The 10,524-nt window shown below is 35.0% G+C and overlaps 1 protein-coding gene across 2 annotated transcripts in view; it reads left to right on the top strand.

Moving 5' to 3' along the window:
- Positions 1-4,064: 4,064 nt before the first annotated feature.
- Positions 4,065-10,524, top strand: part of LOC127881850 (uncharacterized) — a 47,877-nt gene continuing 41,417 nt past the window's right edge. For both annotated transcript variants that reach the window (XM_052430002.1, XM_052430001.1), the window contains exon 1: positions 4,065-4,184. The gene's annotated coding sequence lies outside the window, so the exon portion shown is untranslated. The remainder of the gene's footprint in view (positions 4,185-10,524) is intronic.

Here is a 10,524-nt window from a genome sequence, read left to right as displayed (position 1 = left end):
GATTTTTGCTTAGTACGACTATAAATCGTTTTCTATAACAGCGACTGCTTATTAAGAATGCACTGAAGATGGCACGTGGTGGGTCAACCCAGTGACAAACTCAGATTATATTGTAGTATTGTATTTGTTAATAAAATATTTCAAGTATAGGCAAGCATTGCAATTTGAAATGACCGTCGTGAAGGATATAACGACATACATGTTTTAAATCACAACGCAATTTATCATTTGGATAACATATTATATATAAACGGAGCCGAAATCCCGTTGTATTTTCGACTTTATCAAAATGTGTCCATTTTTAACTTAACTAGTAGCCTTTTAAATACCTTCGTCTGACCGTTTACATCTGAAACAGCCACCTTAACAACTTTTCGAAACCATAATTTATGAAAAATTAATAACCCTTTTTATATGTTGCTTCTTTTGTGATAAAGTATGCGATAATAATCGTTAAATAAAGACCGCTTGGCCAACAATTCACTTTTCGGTCATAAAAGTTTTTGTTTTAATATTGGGATAAAATAAAAAACAATCAGTGATTTAATTCTGATTATTGTGAAGTGAGAAATAATTATTATTTCAGCCGAAACAGTACACTCCATCTACATAACATAATTGCTGTGGTAAACAATAGTTCGAGAACATAATAAATGTCATGCGAAAAGTTAAAAAAATAATGCAACATTTGGCATTGCATATCGTTTATATCTATGTATTTCTAATAAGTGTGTACAGTGAATGTTGTAAGATTTTTGCTACAAAAAAGTGTATTACTTTAAAGATTTACAGTAATCTTTAAAAGATTAAATTCGAAAAAATTCAATAAACGATGCCAAATTCAATTGTAATACGTCTGTGTAGTATTATTCTGTCAAAGAGATTTCTGCAAAACTGCTCAAATATGTTCATCTACGTATTGTCATCATAAAACACAAATAAAAAAGGGGGGTCACCGCACTTTTACAGAGATTTTTTGTTATAACAATCCCTCTCGTCTACTTCAAATTTAATAAAATACAGCAATTAGGCAAAACCCAAGTACCGGTACATAGATTGTTAGAAATATGTATAAAAATAGACATTGTTTACAATCTAACTGGGATCACAACAGCTTACCAAAAGACATTCATAAAAGAAATATTTGTATTAGATATTTATAAACATAAGGCTATACAGTATTAAACTCGACCTTAATCTTAATAACTTGCAAGTACTTGTACTTGTACACAGATTGCGGAATGTTTTGAAGTTCGTGATTAAATGCTTTAAATTGATGAATGTCAACGACAGGACTAAAGAGTTACAGTTTAAAACAATAATGAAATTAAAGAAAGAAAAAAAGTTAAAAAAAGTTAACCCCACATGGGATCGAACCACTGACAATTGTATTATGAACCAACTCGGTCATTTCTGATGATACTGATAACATAAAGTTTGAGTTGTGATAATAGCATAATCGGTGTTGCTATAAATATATCATCGGTTAAATAAACACCCCTTAAGAGACTACAAACATTAATTAAAAAAAATACTATCCAAATAAACGTTTTTGTATAACACGTGATTTCCCAATATTTCCAAACATGTACGGATTATAACGACATCTCTTCAACTGCATATTTTGCCTTTAGAAAGACGTCATATATAATATATAGATACAAAATGATGATGGCTATCTTAATACTATGTTCAGTATATTTATATTATATTGGTGTTTTGCCTTTACAAATTATTTAGGTTTTTCGTTATTTGGAAGCAATGGCAAAGCTGTCCATATATCCTTTTAACACATGATTCAAATGTATTTGTTACAAAACAAAATAAGTTAATGAACATGCGTTTAACGGCACTGATATTGAGACACATCAGGTCTCATTCGCAGCTTTACCGTTAGTGATTTTTTTTAAACATTTCAACTTAGCATCCAGTCCTGAAGTTCTGAAAGCCTGTCTCTTTGGACTCCATAGTCAAACAGGATTTCTTCGCTAATTGCGATATCCTGTTTCGCGAAGAATAAAATGTGCGGCAACTGATTAAGCAGCACTATTCTCGGAACAACGTTTGCAGTTTTCATTGAGTGGTTTAAAAGACGACCTTTTATTCTCGTTTTCGGGTGACATCTGCACTGTCTTACGGCATCAATCCAGTAGTTTCTGCCCTGGTAATTGAACGAAAACATATAGACGTTTTCATTGTTGTCACCATACTGTTCGTACCGCAGCAACCCTTCATCATATGTGAGCAATTCTCCGTGGTAGTCACATACAACTGTGTTTCTGGGTATGTTACATTTTGCAAACACTGTGCGGCCTTTACGACTGTGCTTACTTCCTGCAATAACAACTAAGGGCCACTTCTGATCTTGAACCGATGAGAGCATTTGCTGTTCTTGTTGTCGTTGTGCGTTTCTACGAGATGCTCGGAAGTCGTTTCTTTCTTTTGTTGCCACTTTTAACTTGGAAACGCACTGTTTTTTTTAGTTTTGTATTTGACCATTGGCGTTCATAGAGAAAAGCAGTCACCGCGTTTTCCAATTCGTCTTCATTCGTAAACGTACTCTTTTGCAAATGCTCAATGCAATCATTCAGTCGAGCTTTTCTCTGCATGTTATGCATAATATCGTTGAACGATTTTAACGTTTTCTTGTCTACAGACAATTGATAATCTGGAACTCCATTGAGAGTGTCTTTCACTTGAACCGATGTTGGTAAATTACCATAGGCAGAAATTGGTTCCATATAGGTATTGATAATCTCACGAATTGTCGCATGTGTTGCTTTATTCCCGGATGTTTCATTTCCACGTGTCATTGACTTATTCACTTCACCTCGGATGGGTTCGTGTACTACATAATCCGAGGCTTCAGACACTGTTGCACATGCGACGGGTTCATTAATCTCCGAGTTAAGTTGTTCATTTAGATTCACTATAGTACTTTCGCTGTTCTTTGCGTATACAATTATATTCAGTTTCGTTAAAAAGTTGGCAACTTCGGAATATCCATTCGGAAATCTGTCTTGAAGCTCTTTAATGTCTACCAAACTTGAGCGTATCAATGCTAAATGTCTTTCGTGCTCATTTTGCACTGTCACCCGAACGTCACGTGCCTCTAGTTTGTGTTTCTTTCGCAGATGAGATGCCAAGCATACCACGCAAATTGCACACAGCGGACAAGGTCTGAAAGTACAATTTATAATTCAATCAACAGTATTTAGCATGAAGAAACTGTTATTCTCGATTATCTTTCTGTGAAGAATAAAAACATATTTGCTGAATTCTTGGGCATTTAATCGTTAAATTATTGTTGCTATAAACCGTCTGAAATAAAACAATGTTAGAAAAAGAAGTATTGTTTTAAGTTAATTCTGAATTTTAATTATGTGAGATACAGTACAGCTCACGCAAAACCAACAAATTCCGCGTCTACGCCGCGGACAGATTCTTCTCTTAACGTATTTTCGCCGCGTATTAACTCGGCATGATGCCGAGGTACTCGGCGAAATTACGCGGAGTGACGCCGCGTCGGTTTCTGCCTCGGCATCGATTCGCGGAGTCACGCCGCGTACATGCGAGTGCCTCGGCATCATGCCGAAAATACGCTGGTATGTTTACTTCTGTGCGATTGTTAACATTTCTCAATATCTGCATACATTTAATTAAATTCCCATCGGATGTTATCTGTCAAAACAATGATGTCAGTAACTGGATCTATATCAGGTTTAAGTTAACACAGTTAAATCCCGTAGATAATTTCGGAAACGAGACTTGCTTTAAACGTCGAAACGTTATTTATTTTCATAAGATTTGCTATAATGCATATGAGAACCAAACCAGCATACACAGACGACACAAAATTTAAATAATGTTGACTATTTGATGAAAATGATGGTTTATTTAAAATGATAGTATGGGCATCTAACAGTTTATAGGTGTCTATCGCAACCGTTGTTTATTTTTGGTGTTTTCACTTCATATACACTTATATTTGTTAATGCAGCATCAACATACTAAAACAAAATCCTGGAAAGAGAAAAAAATGCATTTGAATATCAACCGTTTTTTCGTTTGACAACTGATCACGCATGTAAAATGTGAACCTAAATTTAGTTCTAGTGCAGATACGTTCATACGACACAAAGACACAATTTTGTTTTACGGATCATTTCGGCTTACAGGACTGGGTGAGTCACGTAAAATATCGAATATAGAATATATTTTTATAAACAACTTGTAGCAAGATGAGTTGCCGATAATTGGTCAGTAATCACATTTAACTTACTCTTTTGACCTGTTAATTTTGTTCAGCTCTGTAGGTGGATGGTCCACGGCCGTCCACAAACTCAAATGACCATATATGGAGAAAAAGGCGGGACCAAACCAAATAGGCTTGCAATGCGCATGCCCGAGCATAAGCGCTTGTTAGCCATTTTGAATTGTTTGCGTGAAAAGAATGTGCTACATTTATTGGATATTTTAATATGATGAATATTCTAGGTAGAGACTTTGGATAGTATTATCATTATTACGTCAAAAAACTCAACAATTGTATTGACTTGTTGACACAAAGAAAAAGCTATTTCGAGGTTGTTATGACCATTGAATCGCTTAGTTTGAGTAAGTAGGTCAAAGTTTATTGATCATGACTTTCATATTGATAATGTATATCTAGACTTGAGTAAAGGAATCTTTGAGTAATATTAAAAAATCTTTCGCAATCTATAGCTTAATCATGTCTTGTTGTTATATTATAAACGTTTGTGCGTGAGCCATTTGAATATGCCCATGCCGTTTGCATTACTTTTTTAGTTGTTTCCCCTGGAAAATACTCTTCTTGCCTTCACCAATCGATAACATATTGCCGATTGTTGACTTGTTGTTGTTTTTGGGTAAAGCTGCATGCTTTTGTTAGATAATGTTTAATGTATCATTCACATTTTACATTTGATTCTGTTTAAACCATAGTTAATCGATGTTTTGGCGAATTTCGTACATGCTTAACTTTCCTTATTTCGGACGTAATTTACTTTCGGATACATGCTCCTCTTGTGTTTTTTTTGCAATGTTTTCTTATGTATGCAACTTAAAAATAGCCCATGCTAAAATGTGTTATTGAGCAAGTGACTACATATTAACAAAAAGTAAATATGATCTCATGCATCAGTAAGAATTTTACAGCCCTTCATTATTTTAAATACACCGGTCTAGGCAATAAATTCATATATTTGCTGGTTTTAATTTAAATTGATGTTATTTTTAATAGAATGGAAATAAACCTGTAATTTTGTCTTTCATTATGGTGTGTAAAATCACATTTAATGGAATCCAACCTACTCGATTTCAAATACAGTAGGCGCCGTGACCTGGACGCAGATTCTAAGCAAGATGGGCCAAAAATGGGGGTAGCTTAAGAGACTTGCCCATAACAGACACGCCTGGAGGAATCTGGTTGGCAGCCTATGTCCCAGATGGGACAACAGGTGAAGAAAAGATGAACCTACTTGATTTGATAAACATTTTTGTAAGTCATTAAAGAATCAAGCAAACATTTTGTTTCCAATAAGCAATCATGTATATATCTGAAATACAAATAAAATGTTTCAGGTTCCTTGATCCTCATCTTGGTATTTAAGGGACCTTTTAACAGATTTTGGCTTTTATTGAAGTTTGTCATTAAATGTGTTATATTTATAAATGTAAACATTAAATCTAAAAAGCTCAAGTAAAAAAGAAGAAAAAAAAGTAATCCTCATCTGGGCTCGAACCACTGACCTCTTGAGTAAAAGTATAACGCTCAGACCACTCAGCCATCCGTGCTCATACAATATTTAATACTTTCTATAATCTCGTAGTGTCACAAAATAAACTACAACAACAGTACTCCAAATTATTCAATTGTTTCGCTTTGCAACGCTTTATCATTTTCAGGTTGTTAATGTTAAGTATTACTGTTTTCTCACAAATATCAACTGCAACAAACATGTGCGAGTCTGAAACATTTTTTTTATTTTGTCAATTTACCAAAACATGCAAAGGCCCCTTAAAATACATGAAGTTATGTTTACAGTTGTCCATAACCACATATTGAAAAAGAATGTTCAAGCTCTATGTATTGGCATACAAACAAGTTAACAACGCCAATTGGACAGCCATCTTTGATAGTTACGTTAACAAAAAACAATGTGCTGAATCTGTTGGATTATTACTCTGGGCGAATGGTTCACGGCAAGCAATATAATGTTAGGTATACCTTCTATAATAAGGTGTGCGTACTTTAATCACATTAACATTTGCAATACTATGGAAGTACAAAAATGTCACAGGGCTCCCTCTGGCTCATAATTTTCTGTAGCCAAATTTACCTTTTTATGTCTTAATTCTTATTATTTTGGATATTTTATGGGTGATGCAGAAAACCTTGCAGCCAAATGATTTTTTTGTAGCCAAATTTCCTTATTAGTAGCCATTGGCTAATTTGGCGAATGGCAGAGTAAGCCCTGCATCAGAATGATAACAAACAGGTTTGTAATGGACATCATCTTGCAATTGCTATTTGTGTGAGTTGGATGGTAAAAAAATTCTGAATTTGTTATATGCAGGACATTAAGTAACTTAGCAACCCATGCATGTTGCAAGGGTGTCAATTGTCCGGATTATTTGGAAATCCCAATTTGAGTTCAGGATTGATTTTTAGATCAGTGTAAATCCAATGGTTTATTTTAAGGGGGTGAGAACAAATATTGTAATAGCTTCCTGGACATGCCGGAAAAGTGCGCTTGGTATTGATTTTTCCAGGTCTTTTTATTATGCCCCCCTTTGAAGAAGAGGGGGTATATTGCTTTGCACATGTCGGTGGGTCGGTCTGTCGGTCGGTCCGTCCACCAGGTGGTTTCTGGAGGATAACTCAAGAACGCATGGGCCTAGGATCATGAAACTTCATAGGTACATTGATCATGACTCGCAGATAACCCCTATTGATTTTGAGGTCACTAGGTCAAAGGTCAAGGTCACGGTGACCCAAAATAGTAAAATGGTTTCCGGATGATAACTCAAGAACGCTTAGGCCTAGGATCATGAAACTTGATAGGTAGATTGATCATGACTCGCAGATGCACCCTATCGATTTCAAGGTCACTAGGTCAAAGGTCAAGGTCACAGTGACCCGAAATAGTAAAATGGTTTCCGGATGATAACTCAAGAACGCTTATGCCTAGGATCATGAAACTTCATAGGTACATTGATCATGACTCACAGATGACCCCTATTAATTTTCAGGTCACTAGTTATTGTCTGATTGGTAAGCCGCTGACACAGACATGAAACGTAACTGACCAAACCTCTTGGCTACTTTCCGAAAATCTTACATACTACGAAATGTTGCATATGTCCCCCATCTTTAAATTTCCATTTTCTGCTGACAAACTAAATGCATATATTATTTCATTTTGCAAAAGACGTATCTGGATATATTTTTGGACAGTTGTTTTCGGATATGGTATGGTTAGTTGATTAACATTTATTATCAATGTTTTTTATAACATTTATATAAAATGGCAATTACACATTGAGTGTTACTGGTGGTCTGGCTAATAATATTTTGCATTTTACTCACCAGAAATAGAAACTAAAAGACTATAAAAAGAACAATAAACTATGGCTCGGGGGCTCTACCTGTAAGGGACCAACGGCCTCAGACTCCCGACTTTATTATTCGGATTTCAAATTTGGGACATTTGACACCCATGATGTTGTGTCATGTATCAAACCGTCTATATATAAATATTTATTTTATTTATAGGATATGTAGAAGATTTGGTGATGCAATCATTGGATTTCATTTTGTTGTTTGTCGACCTACTTTTAGTTTTTAGTGCTCAGCATAACTATGGCTGTCAAAACACAATCGTATTAAGATGTAAAAAATTAATAGTGCTTTAAATTATACAAGACTTTCTTTTTGTTTCAGATGTTTTTCAGTTTCACCTGAAGACGTTTCCCACCAACCATCCTGTCTTGAAAGAAATTACTTTTGAACCCGATTTTCTGGTAATACTACTTTTTAAAAATACAGTTAATATTAATGAATTATGAACATTTCATAAGGATCTCAAGGGTCACAACAGGTATATATATATAATATATATATCAAGATTTTCCATAGGCAGTTAGAGCACAGCCGGCTGGCATAGGCTTGAAAAATTAACAAAAAATTTTTTTATATCTCATGTGTAAAAAAATACTTTGCATTGCAGAGAACATTAAGATCATTTTATTTCTGTGAAAATGTTCAAAGTTGGTTTTACAAAATTATATCCTGAATGCTTTTAGGGCCTTAAATGATATATGAAAACAAGCATATTTAATAATAAAAAGGAATTGTTGAGTTTTTAATTGGTACTCTTATTAAAGATTTACATAAAGACCGTTTTTAGCTCACCTGAGCACAATGTGCTCATGGTGAGCTTTTGTGATCGTCTATTGTCCGTCATGCGTTGTGCGGCGTCAACATTTGCATTGTTTACACTCTAGAGGCCACATTTATTTCCAATCTTCGTGAAGTTTGGTCAGAAGATTGGTCTCAATGATTTCTTGGATGAGTTCGAAAATGGTTACCGTAAAACGCTGTGTATAAAGCGCATTTATGTATAGCGCGCATCAACTTTTTGAAAAAATATCAGGAAGGCAAAATTTCCGTACCATAGGCTCACTGAAAATTGTTTAATTTATATTGCCAATCTCATGTGTTATTTTATTTTTCAATAATTAATTATCTTAAAGACGATAACGATAAAGATACAACTTGTTTGTGTGTGTTTTTTTTAAATTATAATATTACGTGTAAATGTTTCGATTTAAATGAATTATGCATGAAATGCACAATTTCCACGAGGATACCATCAAGGTTTTCATCATAAGTCTCCAAAGTAACTGTCCACGATTTTATCATGGAGGAGTACACATTGCGGACCAATGAGTGTGCTTAGTATAACTAAGACACTGAAATTTTTTATTGGTATTGGCACGGGGTTATTCACACATGACTTATTCACAACCGCGCATTTTATTTACATTTCCCATCTCACACTTTCTTTTCGAGCGTCTATAATTGACAGGAGACTTTGACAACTCAAACTTCTCAACACCATTACTGACATTACCGGCGTTAAACAAACAATGGAGGTTTGAAGTCGTTTGCGGGTTTGCATGTTTTGATAATAGCCCAGCTACACAAAATTTGACAGGTGACGCAAATTGCTCGATAATCACAACCCCAATCTTGACAAGACGTATGAAAACGTGTAAACAAACACAACATCAATTTTATTAACACTTTTGAAAAGCAAGAAAAATAATAATAAATGTATCTGGAAAGACCTTGCCGGCATACGATTGTAAATCGACAAGTGCCCCTTTATAAGTTTTGTAACCCTAGTACAGTTGGGTATAATATTTTGGGAAAAAACAATAAAGTTTAAATAAAAATGGCTTCTTTGTTTTTCATTTTCTTCTTCAAATTTATTTGATTTCAATGCTCTGTATGTACCTGAAAAAGATAGAAAATATTAATGTTAACTTTATAACGTTTGTCCATCTATATTCAGATCGTAAATATAACACAATTATTAACATAGTTACAGTTAAACAACGGGGAACAGAATGATGTGAGTTACCGTAACTGGGTAACTGACAGGGAAAAATGTCTTGGCATGGCTGTAGTTGTGCATAACACGCATCAAGTTATTAAAATTAAATTTGGGGGTAAAAATGTGCGCCTTAAACACAACCTTTTACGGTACGTTTGATTGAAAAACATGGCTGCCAAGGGGCGGGGCATTTATCCTTATATGGCTATAGTAAAATATAGTAACACTCTAGAGGCCACATTCATTGTCTGCTCTTCATGAAACATGGTCAGAAGATTCATCCCAATAATATCTTTGACGAGCTTAAAAATGGTGCCGGTTGGTTGAAAAACATGGAATTTAGGAGTTGGGGCATTTTCCTTATATGGCTATAGTTAAACCTTGTTAACACTCTAGAGGCCACATTTATTGTCTGATTTTCATGAAACTTGGTCAGAAAATTTGTCACAATGATATCTTGGATTAGTTCGAAAATGGTTTTGGTTGCTTTAAAAACATGGCCTCCAGGGGGCGGGGCATTTTTCCTTATATGGTTATATACAGTCGAAACTGACCTAACGGCGCTCTGAATTTACCGGTCACCTGCAGACAACGGTCAGTCTGGAATCCCCCCGACGAAAAACACTCTATATTACACTTGAATTTAACGGCCACCTGACCATAACGGCCAACGGCCACTATATTCCATTCCGAAATTCATGTTTGACCTGAAATCAACGGTCACGCGTCAGTCGTCTCGAGTCGCGAAAATTAAAAACACAGCACATTATTTGTCCGTCTATTTTGCGTTTAAAGCGTCTGAAAGCGGTAATTGTCTATGATATTATAAAAGCGGACCGCTGCGAGTAAACAAATTATAAGGTGTTGAGAAGGTTTCTTT

The sequence above is a fragment of the Dreissena polymorpha genome, chromosome 5, assembly GCF_020536995.1.
Source record: "Dreissena polymorpha isolate Duluth1 chromosome 5, UMN_Dpol_1.0, whole genome shotgun sequence".
NCBI classification, from domain to species: Eukaryota; Metazoa; Mollusca; class Bivalvia; order Myida; family Dreissenidae; genus Dreissena; species Dreissena polymorpha.
This window is presented reverse-complemented; position numbering and strand designations above follow the sequence as displayed.